This window comes from Heterodontus francisci, chromosome 6 (genome assembly GCF_036365525.1).
Source record: "Heterodontus francisci isolate sHetFra1 chromosome 6, sHetFra1.hap1, whole genome shotgun sequence".
Taxonomy (NCBI): Eukaryota; Metazoa; Chordata; class Chondrichthyes; order Heterodontiformes; family Heterodontidae; genus Heterodontus; species Heterodontus francisci.
In genome coordinates, this window is record NC_090376.1 from 66,611,409 (window position 1) to 66,629,351 (window position 17,943).

A 17,943-nucleotide genomic window follows, 5' to 3' on the forward strand; every position below is an offset into this window, starting at 1 on the left:
GAACACACAAATTATGGCAGCTCTGGACACAATGTACATAAACATATATTTTTCAGCAAAAATTCATGCTCGGCACAAATTGAGTAACCTCGTGCTCTCACCTAAAATGGCCTTTCTAGTTTCTCTCACTATTGTAGCTCTCATACACAGTAACTGTAGAGATTGTGCCAACAATGTACAAACGTTATGTGTTAACAGGCATGTGACTTTGTGTGTGTCAACAATTGTCCAATAAATATTGCCAATCATGTGGTGCTAATTGGATTTAACATTTGAAAATTATGCAACTGTTGGGATGTAGGGACATTTAACTGGTGTGTGAAATACGTAAGTAATGGATGATCATAAATGCTGATCTGCAAACTGTTAAGTGGTTTGTTGTAGTGATTACAGAATTACTTTTTCATCATCCACTGAACTTACATACCATTTACTAATTGATAGAATTACATAGAACCTGCAGCACAGCAACAGGCTGTTTGGCAGAAGTGGTCTATGCTGGTGTTTAAACTCAAAGTGTGCCTCCTCCAACTTAATTACTATTTCCCACCCTGCTCCCATAACTCTCTATTTCCTTCGCCCTCTTGCATATTTATTCAATGATATGACAATTTGTGAAAATACTTAGATGGACAGTTTGAAACACTGTTGTTAATTGGTTGCGCCAGGTGCAGCGATCCTGGGTGAGCTTCTCCCAGAACTCGGAGTTGATATCAAAACTCCTCAGTGTAGCCTTCAGGGTGCCCTTGCAGCACTTCCTTTGACTGCCAGGAGAGCACAGCCCAGACTCAAGCTCTCCATAGAAGATTCGCTTCGGTAAGTGAGTGTCGGGCATTCTGGCGACATGACCAGCCGAACTCAGCTGTCTCAATATGGTGTGGATGTTTGGCATGCCAGCTCGGGTGAGCACCTCAGTGTCTGGTACTTTGCTCTGCCATCTAATCTTCAGAAGCTTCCGAAGGTAGCTCAAGTGAAAATGGTTGAGCTTCTTGGCAGGTACACGGTCCAAGGCTTGCATGCGCAGAGCAGAGTGGGCAGGACTATTGCTCTGTGGACTTTCAATTTGGTAGGCAGATTTACTCCTCTTCATTCCCAGACTGATGTTTGAAGTCTGCTGAAAGCTACACTTGCTTTGGCAATTCTTGCCTGTGTCTCGTCATCAATATAGACAGCTCGAGAGAGTGTGCTGCCGAGATAAATGAACTTTGAAACACTAATACGATAATGGTAGCATAGTTGCTAAGCAATTTTGTATTTCCTGGAGGAAGAAATCTCACTCCACAATCTGCTCAGATCCCAATCTGAATTTACATTTTAGCCATAAGAAACAAAATTGCTTCACAACAATTCTACATTCATAATGTAAATTGTATTGCAAGCAAAGTTCAAAATTCCACATTACATCTGTTTGTTTTGGATTTTCCTACTAAGTGGAAGAGACCTGCTCTCTCTAGACAGGCTACAAAAAAGCTTGTAGCCTGTTAGATAATCCTTCTCTGATCTCTAACCTTCTCATTTATTGCACCCTTTCTTGTCTTTCTCTATTTTATTGATACTACTGTTGTCTTTCCTCCTCTGAACTTTCTCCCTTTGTCCCTCCTAGTCTTCAGATTCTCTGTCCTCTTTTGTCTTCGTCCTCTCTATATCTTCGGTATTTTGAAATCAAAACCCTTTGCACTATCTTACTCGTTCTTTCCCAGAGCCTCGAAACTGTGGAATTCCTTACATCTTTCAGCTTTTCCTTCCTTCTATGAACTTAACAACGTATTCAAAACAAGACGACAGGAGTAGTCCATTGATTCATATAGCCCACCCATCCAACTTCCCACAAGATCACGACATGCATTTCTGAATCTAATAAATCAAAAAATGCTAGTAGTTCAGACTGCATCTGTGAAGAGACAGACTAGTTAACATTTCAGATTAATACTTCAACAGAGTTGAAAAAATATATAAAATATATGGAAAAGTAAAAAACAAATTGATACCAGTTTGCAACCCTTGCTGGTAACCTATTCTACATGTTTATCATTAACTGGCTTTCCCCATTGCACATTTTCTTTTGTTGTCCTTAATTTGAAATTATGACCCAATGTTAATGAATCTTTTCACATTTTTGGAACTCAAGCCTGCTGTCACTTTTCTACTAAACTCTGATTTACATCATATTCTCTTTCAATCTTTTCAAACTTGATAGAATCTCACACTAAAAATTATATTTCAGTAGGCACCAGAATTTTTGAACAGAAAGCAAAATACTGCTGATAACTAGAATTTTTAACCATGATGTTTCGCTGAAAACCCAACTGTGAGTATTCATTTGCATGATGCAACCTTGGGAACAGATCAGTAACTTATATAATTTGAGGGGATGCTGGTTTATGAGCGAGGCTTACAGCATCATTTTGGAAATAGCAAAGTGGGAAATTAATGTTCTTTAATATTAAAAGAATATGGTGCCTTTTTAACATGTTATAGTGATAGATTTCCAGATGACATTTTGAGATTCTGTTCCTTGATTCAAATGAAGTAAAATACTATGCAACAAACCAAACAAAACTGAAAGAAATACAGTGTAATGTCACGCTTGCTATAAAACATACAGTTATCAGCAATGCCTTTATTTCCAACATTAATATAGTTGAGTGATGTGGAATATGTTACTACTTAGACTGTATCTGATTGATTGTTAAGCACATTAGGTATATCCATCATGTAGTACAAGAAATAACTTACATATTTGACTGACATACATGGAATCACAAAATGTACCTCAGCGACACTGAGAAGCGCATTTAATCAGATTTATTATCATAGAACTAGTGAACCTCATATCAACCGTGTTTCTGTATCATCCACAAAGGAAGGACAATGCTACTTATACCTGGATTGTTTACCAAATTGGCAAGAGTGATTATTGGGGTAAATGTTTAGTTGAATACTGTTATAATTAACTATTAATGGAATAATAAACATATTACGATAGCCTTGTTTTAGCTGAGGCCAATTTCATTGATGAAAAACTGGTGTGGAGGGCATTAACTCACACAGACAATGGTAGCCCTGTGGTAAAGTGGTTAGAAATCAACAACAAAAGTGAACAACATTTTAAATCTAACTGTGTTCTGCATGTTTTGACATCCAAGTGTTACAACTTTTATTCCCTGCTTTAGTTAGTGTTTCATTGTGGACAGGGAATCTTGTAAAAGTATGCTATCATTCTTAATCTGCATTATCGTAAAGCTAACAAACAGCTCAGTTTTCAGAGCAGTTGCTACTCTTGGTTGTGACACATCCATGCGTATAATGTATGCTACTGTGGTATATCCTAATCACATTGTAAGATATAATATATCGCAAAGATTTGATATAGATAAATGCTTTACAAGGACTATCTCATCCTTAACCACATTTAAAACCATCACGACAGAAATAGAAAAGAATGCAAAATGGTTTCCTTTCAGTTTTGTTATTATTTGAAAAATTAAGCAATTATTTTCGAATTGTGAGTTCTAGATGAAGGATTGAGGCCCATATGCAGAACATCACCTAGGTTGAAAAGAGTAGGAAAGATTAATTTAATTAATAATGGTTAAATGATGCCAGGATGAGTTTCTAAACCCTGATCGAGGTAAAGAATTCTAAACTTTAGAGGCCCTTAGTAAGAAAAAATGTTGATTTCACAGTGAGGATGAAGGTAGGAGGAAGAGCATATAGCACAGTGTATTTGCAGCTTAGAAGAAAGAACAAGAGAGGAAAATTCACAGAAGCAAAGATTATAATAGTACTGAGAAAACAGAGAAAAAGAATAAAGGTTAGAATGGAGAAAGAGCAGTTGGAGGTCAGAGGTGAAAGGGTTCACATGGTAGATGACAAACTTTTTCTTGTACTATGCAAGTTCTTCACCTGGCGTAATAATTTTCTTGATGTCATAACGTGCCCCAGGGCTTTCTTATAAAATTGACTATATTTAACTACATGCACCACCTAATGATGCACATTGGACACCAATGCAGCAAGTAAAATAATAATGAACTGGCTGAGTAACAAAGCCACTGACAGCTGCGATTAACTTACTTCTGGATTTCCCATGCAATTTTGGACCACACCAGCCCCCACCGCCTGCAACTCCCCAAATCCCAATGTGTCTCTGAGTTAATATCCGTGCCACAGACTTGTTTCTCTGGACATTTAGGCCTTCTGCCTGTCAATCTCAATATAAGGCCCCTCTTTCTTTCATTTTGATATGAGCACTCAACTTAGTGAAATAACAGAATGTATGATCTTGTTTTGATGGAATATGCGATTTTTAATAGCTTTTGCTTTGGCTAGATTACCCCTAAGTTTAAATTGCATGCATGCACGGGCAGTTCTTTGCTGTTAATTAGTCTAATTCATTTTCAAAATATATCAGCCTTTTCTGCTGTATATTGGTCCCTAACCCTCCTCCACCTTCCCACCTTCAATGGATCTTCAACATGGTCACAGCCCAGCCTGCATCAACAAGCTCAGAACATCGCCTGAAATTGCTTCTCTTTCCTGCCTGAACAATTGCACCAATGTGATACAAAACTTCCTCCAGCTATATGCTGTACCTTGGCAGCATATTTCATAGGGATAGGGTCAGCTTTGACATGCTTTCTGATGACACTTAGCTTTATCTCTCTATCACATGTTTAATTCCTCAAGCACTCACATGCTGCATGATTGCTTTGCCAAGTCTTGGAGAATTTATTCAACCCAACAATTCCAAGACTGCAGCTATCCTGTTCAGCTCTCACTAAAACTATCATACTTCAGGCCCTGACACCAATCTCTGCTGGACAACTTGCTCAACGAGAGCCTGTAGGTTGTCAGACAAAGTGTCCTGTTTGTCCTGACGATGAACTTGAACCTGCAACATCAACACCCTCCAACCTTCCTTTTCCTCCTCCACACTGCCATTGAAATCCTTAGTCTCACGGTTGCCAGCCCATGCCTGATTGCTCCAATGCTATTCTTGCCAAGCTCCCAACTATTGCCATTCACAAACCCATCACCACCAAGCTTCTATTTCACATCAAGTCCCAATCCCTGTTGCCTCTGCAAAAAACTTTGGGATTTTATTAATATTTGTGTTTGGTGTCATGCTAGGCCCCCACCTGCCAAGAATGAGGCACATTAATTTTATCAGAACCATTGATTTTAAGCTGTTGTTGGAGTGAGGAAGTGACTTGTTAAACAGATCAGCCGTGGCTGGAAAAAAACATTTACATACTAACAGACATCGAAGGTGAGGAATCACATTCCAGGACCTGCTAAGGAGGACATAATCCACAAGGGCCAGGACTGGTTAGACCAGCTGGTCACATGACTACATGGCTGTTCCAGGGTTTTCTTTTGAACTAGCCACAGAGAGTTTGAACTCAGAAAGACCATTTGCTCCTGGAGTGAGAACATCTCTCCCGTCTGCTCCCATCTCTTTCTCACAAGCCTCTGAATCCACTAAAGACACATGAATCCCAAGAGAAAAGTCTCCTACAGTGAAAAACGTTTAAGAAGAATATTGGGCCCCAACGAAAAGCATGATCGGCCTACAATCAAGGACACTACAGTGAGCTCGCAGAACCGTAACAAAAACTCATCAGACATTGCCTCAAATTTTTCAACTTTATTTTCCTTCTGCTCTTTTCTTTCTCTATTTGCATGTATGTATTACGTATGCATGCTAGTGTGGGTGCGTCATGTATCCATAGGCATCAACCGAATTAGAGTTTAAGTTTAATAAATTTCAATCTTTCTTCTTTAAACCTAAGAAAACTTGTTTGTGCTGGTTTCTTTGCCTTACAATTGGAAAGCGGTGAACAAGGATTCACCAAGGGGGAGCTAAAAACATGGTGTGATTAAAATTAAACCCTGTTATGGTAAGACCAGGTGACGGCTGAAAGGGAACCCTAGACACTTTTCTCACCTGGTCGTAACACTTGGGACGTGGGAAAGCCCAGTCACCAACCTCTCAGCATAACAACGTTTGGAAAAAAATGCAGCTTTGCTAGCATCCCGCACATCCTGAAAATAATGCCTCCCATATTGAATAGTACAAGTGATACTTAGTACCTTCATTAAAATTAAAACAGCTATATAAATAGAGAATATTAATGAGAGAGGTGAATCCAATTGAGTCACAAATGAGTAGCAACATTGAGAGTAGGCAATAATGTTGCAGTCACTTGGGAAAATATTATCAGAATCTCTATGTATTTACTGTTTTTCAATTCTTTTAAATTATTATTGAGTTTATTTGTAGTTGTGGGTTAGTTTGTACTGTGAGGACCATATGCAGAAGTGAATGAAGAATTATTTTTCTTATCTGTTTATGAATCTACCAAATTCTTTCCCCACAAAGGAGGAACACTATTGTAGTACCAATAGGAAGAAGGACTTTGAGGCCCACTGACAGGCAGGTCTTTTTGGGAATATAGATAATCTGTCAGATTATAAAATCATTCTGGTAGTTACTTTTATATGAGATTAAAAATAGCATTGGAAAGAGTCATGTCTGACATCTAGGGCTAGATTTTGTAGGCCCGCCGCTGGGAGCATCTGTGGGTGCGCAACATGGTGGCCATCACCCAGGGGACCCGCGCCACAGTGCTGCCACGATTACGCGGAAGGTGGCCACTTTACATATTGATAGCGGCCATCCCCTTCAATCAGGTGGTGGGGGCAGCCTCAGGGACTCCGTTCATGGTGTCACCTGTTGAAGGAGCAGGTGCTAGCGCCACCTTTAGAAAGCTGCCAGCCCTGCAAATAGCACAACATAATGCAGAGTTCACCCCTTCCCCACCCATACCCATCAGAGTGCAGAGTTCACCCCTTCCCCACCCTTACCCATCAGAGTGCAGAGTTCACCCCTTCCTCCCCATACCCATCAAAGTGAAGAGTTCACCCTCCCCCCCCCCCCATACCCATCAGAGTGCAGAGTTCACCCCTTTCCCCCCAGTACTCATCAGAGTGCAGAGTTCACCCTCCCCCCCCCCCCAGTACTCATCAGAGTGCAGAGTTCACCCTCCCCCCCCCCCCAGTACTCATCAAAGTGCAGAGTTCACCCCTTCCCCCCAATGCTCGTCAGTGTGCAGAGTTCACCCTTCCCCTCCCAGTACTCATCAGAGTGCAGAGTTCACCCCTTCCCCCCAATGCTCATCAGAGTGCAGAGTTCACCCCTTCCCCCCCACTCAGTGGCGCCAGCTTTCCCTGAACGGGAAAGTGAAGGCTTGAGTGTTGCATGTTGCACTGAAGATCATGAACTGCAGATAAGATCGCTACGGTTTACATTTTAATACTTGCTAATATGTAATTTAAATTGCTAACTCGGGTCCCGTTGCAAAGTGTTGGAGAGGCAGCCACAGAGCTTTCCCACCACCGGAAAGATCAGGCCTGCCTGTGCTGGTGTTGGGCTCCGTGGTGGCCGCTGCCGCTTTGATTTTCTGGAAACCCCCACCCACACCCTGCCACAGAACCAGACAATGAGCTGGGAACAAAACCCAGCCCCAAGATGTGCAAGTAATGATGTAAATTTAATTTACTCAATATATAGAAATAAAAACATACAGTACATCTTATAGGGATGTGATTTACATCCAAGAGCATCTTACAGTGCTTCTCATCATCTGCAAAAATTGGAGATTTGTCAAGTGCACAATAATAAATGACAAAGTGTACTTATATCAGTGGTTTTAGCACATCAATTGTTTCGACATGAGATGAAACTGACTATTAACTCAATAACAAAGTTGGAAACAATCTCTGATAAATGTACATCTTGGAGTTTAATATTGTCATTAGATCAATAAATATATCAACCTATATTAAGTCAAATTAATACTGGAATATATACCAAACATTGAGCTATCAGTGACAGTGACAGAGGCTGTGGGAACAAGATTTACATCAAAAGAACAACTGAAACTCAAAAGAATGTTCTGATCAAAAATACCAGGGGCTTTACAAAACAGTGACAATCAATGAAGATCAGACTATTATTTCAGGCTGATCTAATGTGGCAGTCATTTTTGACAAGGTTAAAAGTAATCAGACACACATCACAAAGGTCACAGAGCAACTGTCGATGTGTAATAAATTGATTCAGAACATGGGGGTGTAAAACTCCAGGCAGTTACTATACAACTTCAATAAAATGTAATTATCCAAAATAAATAAATAATGGTAATACAAACATAAATGCTGAAAACACGTGGTCAATCCAGTCCTGAATGAGAAAGACACAGTAATTCACAGCCATCTACTTGACCTTACCATCTCACATGGCCTTTCTACTCCCTTGGTCTTGATTACAGATAAGGTTACATCTGACCATTACCTTAGATCCCTCACCACCTACTTACTAACCCACTTCCTTCTCTGTCTATCCCTGTAAAATACTCATCCACATATCACTTACAACTCTGCTTTCAAACCTGCAACTGCCTACCCTTTGGCCTTTCATTCACCACAATACTTCTGCAGTTATTGATCTGTTTAACTATTCCCTTTCCTTCATCTACAATACTCTAAACCCCAGTAAACGTTTTACTCTCTCACTGTCTCATTGTTGCCCCTGTATATTTTTTTAACTTTGCTTCCTCAAATCCAGAGGGTTAATATTTGAGGATATGTGGCGTACGTCTAACTGGACCACATCAAGCTGTTGAGTTCAATCTCCTCCAAAAACCTTTCACTATTTTAGGATCATTCTGATGTGCAAAGATAACCTCTGAAATCTTTTGTCCAATACCAACTATCAACGTTAACCCCCAATCCCCTGCCTTCTCCATCCTCATTGCCCATAGAAAGTGTGATGAATTCTCGGACAATCAAGCTAAACTTCCTTCCAGGATCCCCTGCCATAGTTCTGGTCTGGCATCTTTTACTATTTACCCTCAAATCTCCCTCTCAGAGCTCATCTAGTCCATGAAAACCACCTTCTGCTCCCTTCACCCCATTTCCAGTAAACTGATAACCATCCAACGCTCCTTTCTGGCCTCATGTTAGTTGACATTTAAATTATTTCTTCTTGTCAAGTACTGTGCTATGTCTTTCAAAACTGTCATTACTCTTCTCCAAAAAAAGGCCTCAAACTCTCTGTCTTTTCAAACTACTGCCCCATTTCCAACCTATTTTAATTCTCCAAAGTCCTTCAATGTGTTGTCACCTCCCCAAATCAATGTCCATCATTTTCACAACTCTATGCTTAAATCTCTGGAATCAGGTTTCCTGTGCCGCCATACCACTGAAGTGGCCTTAATCAAATTCATAAAGGAGGTGGTGGCCCCAGCACATCCGAGTGGATGATCCATCTGTCTCCTCCTGAAGTCCCCAGCATCACAGATGCCAGTCTTCAGCCAATTCGATTCACTCCACGTGATATCAAGAAATGACTGAAGGCCCTGGATACTGTCATGTAGGCCCCAACCTGCCAAGAATGAGGCATATTAATTTCGCCACATGAACATTGATTTTAAACGGTGGAGTAAAGAAAGAACTTGCTTTCAAAAAAACACCAGACCCTTGACTGGAAAGACATTTGCATATTTACAGACAGTGCTTAAAAGGGACAAAAGACATTCCCTGACACATTCAATCCACAATGGACTTTTGGTTACCAGACGTTGAAGGTGGAGGAGCTAGCATTCCTGTTTGACTGCTAAGATGGCTGAATACACATGGTCACACCCGCTAGTCACAGGACTAACCCGCTGGGCCACCTGAGTATTTTGAATTTGAACTTGCCACAGAGTTTTGAACTGGCAGAAAGCTCCTGGCTCCTGGATTGGGAACATCTCTCTCCTGTCTGCTCCCATCCCTTTCTCACCAGCTTTGGAATCCATTGAAGACATATGAACCCCAAGAGAAAAAGGTCTCCTACAGTGAGCAAAGTTTAAGAAGAATACTGGGCCCCAATGAAAAGCAAGAATTATCTACAAAAGGATACTACAGTGAACTCGAAGCACAGTAACAAGAAACTCATCAGATATTGCCTCAAATCTCTCCACTTTATTTTTCTTCTGCTCTTTTCTGTCCCTATCTGCATGTGTGTATCACTTATGCATGCTAGCGTGGGCGCGTCGTGTATCTGTAGGCGTTAACAGAATGAGACTTTAAGTTTAAGTTTTAATAAATTTCACTTTTATTCTTTAAACCTAAGAAAGCCTGTTTGTGCTCATTTCTTGGCCTTATAATTAGAAAGCGGTGAACAAGGATTCACCAAGGGAAAGCTCAAACATGGTGTGTTTAAAATTAAACCTTTTACAATAAGAGCAGGTGAAGGCTGAAAGGGACCCCTAGACACCTTTCTCATCAGGTCATAACAGCCCTGACAACATTCCGGCAATAGTACTGAAGATATGTGCTCCAGAACATTCCGCATCCCTAGCCAAGCAGTTCCAGTACAGCTACAACACTGGTATCTACCCAGCAATGTGGAAAATTGCCCAGGTATGTTCTGTACACAAAAAGCAGGACAAGCCCAACCTGGCCAATTACCGACCCATTAGTCTACTTTCGATCATCAGTAAAATGATGGGAGGTGTCGTTGACAGTGCTATCAAACGGCAGTTGCTTGGCAATAACCTGCTCAGTGACACTTAGTTTGGCTTCTGCCAGGGCCACTCAGCTCCTGACCTCATTACAGCCTTGGTACATACATGGACTAAAGAGCTGAACTCAAGAGGTGAGGTGAGAGTGACTGCCCTTGACACCAAGGCAGCATTTGACCAAGCATTGCATCAAGAAGCCCTAGAAAAACTGGAGTCAATGGAAATCAGGGGGTAAATTCTCTGCTGGTTGGAATCGTACCTAGCACAAAGGAAGATGGTTGTGGTTGTTGGAGGTTGGTCATCTCAGCTCCAGGACATCACTGCAGGAGTTTCTCAGGGTAGTGTCCTCAGCCCAACCATCTTCAGTTGCTTCATCAATAACCTTGCTTCAATTATAAGGTCAGAAGTGGGGATGTTCGCTGATGATTGCACAATGTTCAGCACCATTCGCGATCCTCCCCATCCTCAGATACTGAAGCAGTCTGTGTAGAAACGCAGCAAGACCTGGACAATATCCAGGCTTGGGCTGATAAGTGACAAGTAACATTTGCGCCACGCAAGTGCCAGGAAATGACTATCTCAAACAAGAGAAAATCTAACCATCTCCCCTTGACATTCAATGGCATTATGATCGCTGAATCCCCCACTGTCAACATCCGGGGGGTTATCCTGGACCTGAAACTGACCAGACCAGCCACATAAATACCATGGCTACAAGAGAAGGTCAGAAGCTAGGAATCCTGCAGCGAGTAACTCACCTCCTGACTCCCCAAAGTCTGTCCATCATCTACAAGGCACAAGTCAGGAGTGTAATGGAATACTCTCCACTTGCCTGGATGGGTGCAGCTCCAACAACACTCAAGAAGCTCAACACCATCCAGGACAAAACAGCCCGCTTGATTGGCACCCCATGCACAAACATTCACTCCGTCCACCACTGATGCACAGTGGCAGCAGTGTGTACCATCTACAAGATGCACTGCAGCAATGCAGCAAGGCTCCTTCGACAGCACCTTTCAAACCCATGACCTCTACCACCTGGAAGGACAAGGGAAGCAGATGCATGGGAATACTATCACCTACAAGTTCCCCTCCAAGTCACACACCATCCTGACTTGGAACTATATTACTGTTCCTTTACTGTCGCTGGATCATAATCCTGGACCTCCCTTCCTAACAGCACTGTGGATGTACCTACCCCACTGGGACTGCAGCAGTTCAAGAAGGCAGCTCACCACCACCTTCTGAAGGGCAATTAGGGATGGTCAATAAATGCTGTCCTCGCCAGCGACACCCACAACCTATGAACGAAAAAAAAAATAAATGACACGCGTTGTGACGGTGACCATAGGGCATTTTCCATCCTTATCCTCAACCTCTCTGCAGCCTTTGTTATGGTTGGTCACACCAACCTCCTCCAACAACTCCCCTGCATTCTCATGTTCACGTGGTCCACCCTCGCTTTTTTCTACTCTTACATATTCAATCATAGCAAAAGCATCCCCAGCTATAGCTTCTCTTCCTGCACCCACACTGGATCCCCTTAAAGATCTATCCTTGGTTCCCTTCTCTTTCTCATGTACATGTTGCCCCTTGGCAACATCTTTCAAAGACATGGGGCCGGATTTGCACATGTGCACTGATGATACCGAGATCTACCTCTCTCCCACTTCTCTCAACCTCTCCACTGACTTTGCGCTGTTCGACTGCTTGTCAAATATCCAGTTTTGATTGGGCCATAATTTCCTCTAGTTAAACATTGATAAGATGAAAGCTACCATTTTTGGCGCAAAGCATGGAGGTAAATGACCAGAACGGTCAAGTCTGGAAATGGCAAATACATAGATAAGATCTTCAGCAGCTGATGAGCTCCCACCACAAACTCTGTACCCTTTCCCTTAATGTTTACACTACTTTGCTTACTATCTCTGATTGAACCAGACTGTCTGTAACATTGGTGACCTAGTTGACCTTAAACTAAGTTCCTGACCCATATTCTATCACAAAGAGTGTCTACTTCCAACTCCGTAGCTATCAATTATGCCTTTGTCATCTCCAGACTTGACTATTCTGCCCTCTCATCCTTCAGACTTTGTAAACTTCAGTTCATCCAAAACTCTGCTGCCTATATCCTAACTCACATTAGGTCCAGATTACTCCTGACCCCTGTCCTTGTTGACCTACATTGGCACCTGGCCACCCAAAATCTCCAATCTAAAATTCCTATCCTCATGTTTAAATTCCTTCATTGCCTTGCTTCTCCCTAGCTCTATAGCCACCTTCAGTCCTACAGTCTCCCGCAGAGCATTCCATTCATCCGAGATTCCCCCATTGCTTTGCCCCAACATGTCTTCATTCATCTATATGTGCTCCACACTTTGGAATTCCCTTCGTAAACCCCTCCAACTCTCTACATCCCTCTTCTCCTTTAAGATCTTCCTAATATCCCTACCTTTGGCCCAAACCTTTGGTCACCCCTCCTGATACCTCCTTTTGTGGCTTGTCATCTGTTTGTAAGTTATTACATCACTGTGAGGCACCTTGGGATGTGTTTCCATATTAAAGACAGTACATAAATGCAAGCTATTCTTTGTTAAGATTTCAGATGTGACCATCCATCAGAAATCTTTTCTTTCAATGCTTTTGTTTAATACACAAAAACCATGAAGGTCTGTTGAAATCTGAAGTATTAACCTGGCTTTCTCTTTCAGGTGACGTTCTGCATTTCCAGTATCCTATACTTTTACTTCACATTTCCAGTATTCACTGATATTTTATTCTGGACACCGTTGAAAAGGTGGGAAATATTTGTGGGCTTCTACAGTGTTGCCCACAATATACAAATTTGGTGAATGTTAATACAGATTTATGCTTCAAATCAGTGAATAAAACAAATGCAAATGACAGTGCAGACATTACTACTGTCAGTTGAAAAATGCTATAAAGTTGATCTGGAAACTGGCATGTGGCCAGTGGCATATATCCCACTGTGTTCAAAGCTTACCTTGGAGCTATATGTTCTATTTGTAAAAATGCTGCATTCTCCTTAAAGCTGCAAAACAACCTGCACACAATCACATTTAAACCATTTTTATGGCTAATAGAACGTGGTCTTGTTACAAACATTTCAATGAAACGAAGTTATGTCTGTATAAATGTAATTCATTATAATTAAAGCAGAGTGCAAATTTTCTAATCAGAATTGATACTGATAGGAAATCTTTTTTTCACAGAAACATTCATTCCTGTCTTAATTCTGGCAGTGTGGTGGAATTGCAAAAAAATGTGGTCCACCCACTAAGTACAGAGTGTCTGTTGACTTTATTATTATTGCACAGGGGCATGAGTTGTTTTCATGCTTGCCTTGGACTCCTGTAGCTCCAGCTGTCATGTGTAATTAAACATTTAGCCCACACAATTACTCTACAGTGTACATACACCAGCATTTCAAACCTGCAATATGCATTTCAAAGAGGAATAATTCCCTGGAAGTACTAAATTGACAGGAGCAGAGACAGCCTGAAGGAAGGTAGCCCATGAAACTTCAAGGTCTGGCTCTAATGATTAAAAAGAAACTTCACAAGAAACTTTTGCCTGTAACTAAACCAGTGGGAGAACAAACAACTTTCCACTAACAGAATAGTGCACAGGAGCACTAATTAGGCAGTGCCTTGGTGCCAATTAATAAATTTGGTTTAGTATTTCTATGGTCCTCCTCTGTATTAGACTATTAGTGATAATACTGTTCTGTTATATCTTGCAAGTTCAGTCACATATTTTGATATTCAAGTCTAGCCACCATATGCCCTGGCATTATTTCTAACAATAACATTTTACACAGGTGATCCTTCATTATAGCACAGCCCTCAAGAGCCAAGAATCGTGCATGTTATAATCAGATAGCTATTGCAGTGAATGTCCTAGAACACTGAATTAAAATCTATTATGAAAAATTCAACAGGCATAATCCAGCAGTCTTGTAACAGAGACAATGTTATAACTAAAGGGTTTATAAAGTGGCATACAATTAAAGGAGCAGTTTGGCAGAAGTATTTTTTGATTTGTTGCAATGATGTAACTCATGTTAAAAGATCTCAATGCATTATTTTCATGTGTCTTGTAATACTTGGCTCTTTCCCTCTCCAGAATAGCCAACTGTTGCCCTTTAAAACTATCGAAGGTTTGTGATGATTTTTTAGTATTACAGAGATAACCTTGTTACCTGGATATTTTACCTTAACACTGAAACTTTATTAAGTCAATAGCTACTTTTCACTGTGGCATTATTACTCATAATACGAAGTGTTATTATTCCCCAGATACATCTAGAAAAATAAAATTGCAAAAAAAAAGGACATCGACATCCTCAAGCTACAGATTTTTTAGGCTTCTGATGTTTGGACTAAATGTGAAACTTCAATCAATGGATTACCATACTGATAGAAATAGAAACTAAATCTTGTCAATGTTTTGAACGCTAATGATTACAGTCAATCCCAGGCTTTGGGCCTATCCAGAATCAAAGGCAGTCACTTGACTTTGAATAACTTGGAAGACAGATATTCTCCTGAAAGTAATAGTTCTACCTGCATAGGAAGGTAAGTCATCTCTAAGCCTTATGGAAATTCATGACATTTCTTTTGGTCTAATTGTGGGAGTAATAAATAAGGATTGTGTGGTGTTAACAGGAGTTGAAAATTTGATTGTAGCTAATTAATAGAGTGAATTTCATTCTGTCAATTTTAGGAACAATTAAGTGCAGGTAACTTTGTCATTTCACTAGTCCAGACATCTTTACTGTAAGCAGAAAATAGATAAAGGAAAAAATAAATGTTAGACCAGCACAAAAAACACTGGAAACGAACATCAACATTGGCAAACAGTAATGATTGGGTATTGTTCAGGTGCTGTGCCATGGCGGTGGTCTGCCTCTTTGATATTCTTCCCTCAATTAACACCATCAAAAATTGGTTAACTGCCAATCATTCCATTCCCATTTGTGGAACTTTGCTGTGCACAAACTGGCTGTCATATTTGCCTACGCAACAAGGTGCTGCATTTCAAAGTAAATCATTATAGGATCATAGGGCAGATTTTTATGTGGACCTTAGGGGCGGGAACAGAGATGGAGGGGCACATAAAATCGGGACGGGACACATTGGACGGGAGGTCTGACGTCATGGAGTCCCATCCTGATTTTATAGATGGCGGCAAAGATGGAGGGCAGAGTTCAGGTGGCGGCATGGCCGACAGGTAATTAAGGTCATTAAGAGGCCGATTGACAGCAATTTTATTCATGGATTTTATAAATGGATCACGGGATTCATGGGGTTTCAGAGGCTCGCCTCCTTGAAGGAGGCGACATGGAGGTGTGAGTTCATTGCTGGCTGCAAGGGCGGTCCATCGGGACAGAAAGAATTGACTACCAGGCAGAGTGGGGAAGGGAGGGCATCGGCCATTGTGTGAGGAGTGAGGGCAAAGGTCCCAGAACTGTGGGGAGTGGGGGTGAGGCCATTTCAAGGGAGGCAATGGGCAAGTGCCACCTCATTAGGGGTTACAAGTGGAGGGAAGGAGGGGGGCTGCTGACAGAGATGGATTTGTACTTAGCGAGAGGCCACCTTTCATGGGTCTCATTCATACAGGCTTCGGGGACTCTGTTTAAGAGGAGGTGCAACAGAGCAGGAGGTAGGGCCAGGCACCTGCAGCAGCACTGCAATGACATGTGAGATCACAGGAGATTAAGCAGCAGCCTCCAGATGGTGGAGAAGAGCGCAGAGGAGAGAAACAGGTGGCTCTCCCACACAGAAGTAGGTACCCTCCAGAGAGGATCTACAGGTCGAGACTCAATTACCTGCAGATGTCTGAGAGGCAGTGCCAACAAAGACACCGCCTCTCCAGGGAGGTCGTCAGTGGCCTGGGCACTATGATGCAGGACGAGCTGTGCCTCAGGGAACTTGGTGGAAATCCGATGCCCAGTGGCGCTGAAGGTCAATGTAGCACTGAACTATGCCTTTGGATCATTCCAGGGATCCACTGGCGACATGAGTGGGATCTAGCAGTCTGCGGCCCATCAGTGCATCAAGGGGATCACCATTGCCCTTTTCAGGAGGGCCAGCAACTATGTGTGCTTCTGCAAGGATCCCAACTCTCAGGCTGAGAGGGCCATTGGGTCCGGGGCCATTGCTGGATTCTCCCAGGTCCAGGATGTCATCGACTGCACACATGTGGCCATCAAGACTCTTGAACACCAGCCAGCGGCCTTCATCAACAGGAGGATGAAATTCAGGTGCCTAGATCAGTCCAGTGGAGCCCTTCAGTGTGCCCTGATGAGGGTCTCACTTATCGTGGTAGTCTGCTGTGCACTGCATAACCTGGCGCTGCAGAGGGGGAAGCCGATGAACAATGAGGATATCGAGGAGCGTACGGCCTCCTCAGGCGATGAGGATGCAGAGTGGAAGATGGGCAAGCAACGCCGGATGATGGACCCCAGGGGCAACAGTAGAGACGCATGAGATACGTGCAAGTGAGGCTCATGACACTCTTGTACATTCGTGTTTCCTTCAATCCTTACTGCCAGTTGTAGCTTGACCAATAAAAGACTTACCTTTATGCAGCCCTGTTGTTGCCTTCCTTCCTTCAGGAAGCATTTGCTTATTGATCATTTGTGCAGCGCTGAGCTGGCCTGGCTCCAGAGTTGACCCCTCGCAGCATGATGCTTAGCCTCCAGCCTCTTCACAAAGCCTGGGTTGAAACAAAGGGCCAAAGGCCTCACGGAAGAGGAGAGAGATTGTGTTTTCTTTCGAAAAAAATGTAATGCACTTTACAGCATTCTCTATCCTTTGCACCTACAGCACACAATCACCCGTGAAAACCCTTTGATTCCAGGTGCTCTTCCTCATTCTTTTGCATGAAGCTCTACGAGTTGCTCCCCCGCACTGTTAGCTGAGGTAGAGGCAGGCTGCTGACCTTTCTGCCCTTTGGCTAGGGATGCCCTTGGCGCTTGTCCTCTGGATGTCTTAGGTCTGGAGGGTCCCGGCATGCTGATGCCTCCTGCACAGAATCAGTAGCACCCTCTGTCATCAAGGATGAAGGAGGATCTGGCATCACTGGCAGAGGGGCTGAGGAACTGCTGCCCACATCAGGAGCACCCTGAGAGGAGCCCCCAGCTTTGGGAGGCAGCCACTCCTCCTCCTCCCCAGCAAGGAAAATGTTTGTCTCCCTGCTGATCTGAGAGAGTAGAGGACCTGGCTGGTGACCCCTTTCAGCTTACCACTGCTGCCTTGTTCCCATGAGGTCTATGCGAATCCCCTGCAGGCACTGAGTGCTCTGTTAGATGTGATTCTCCAGGAGAGCCGCCACTCTCTCAATG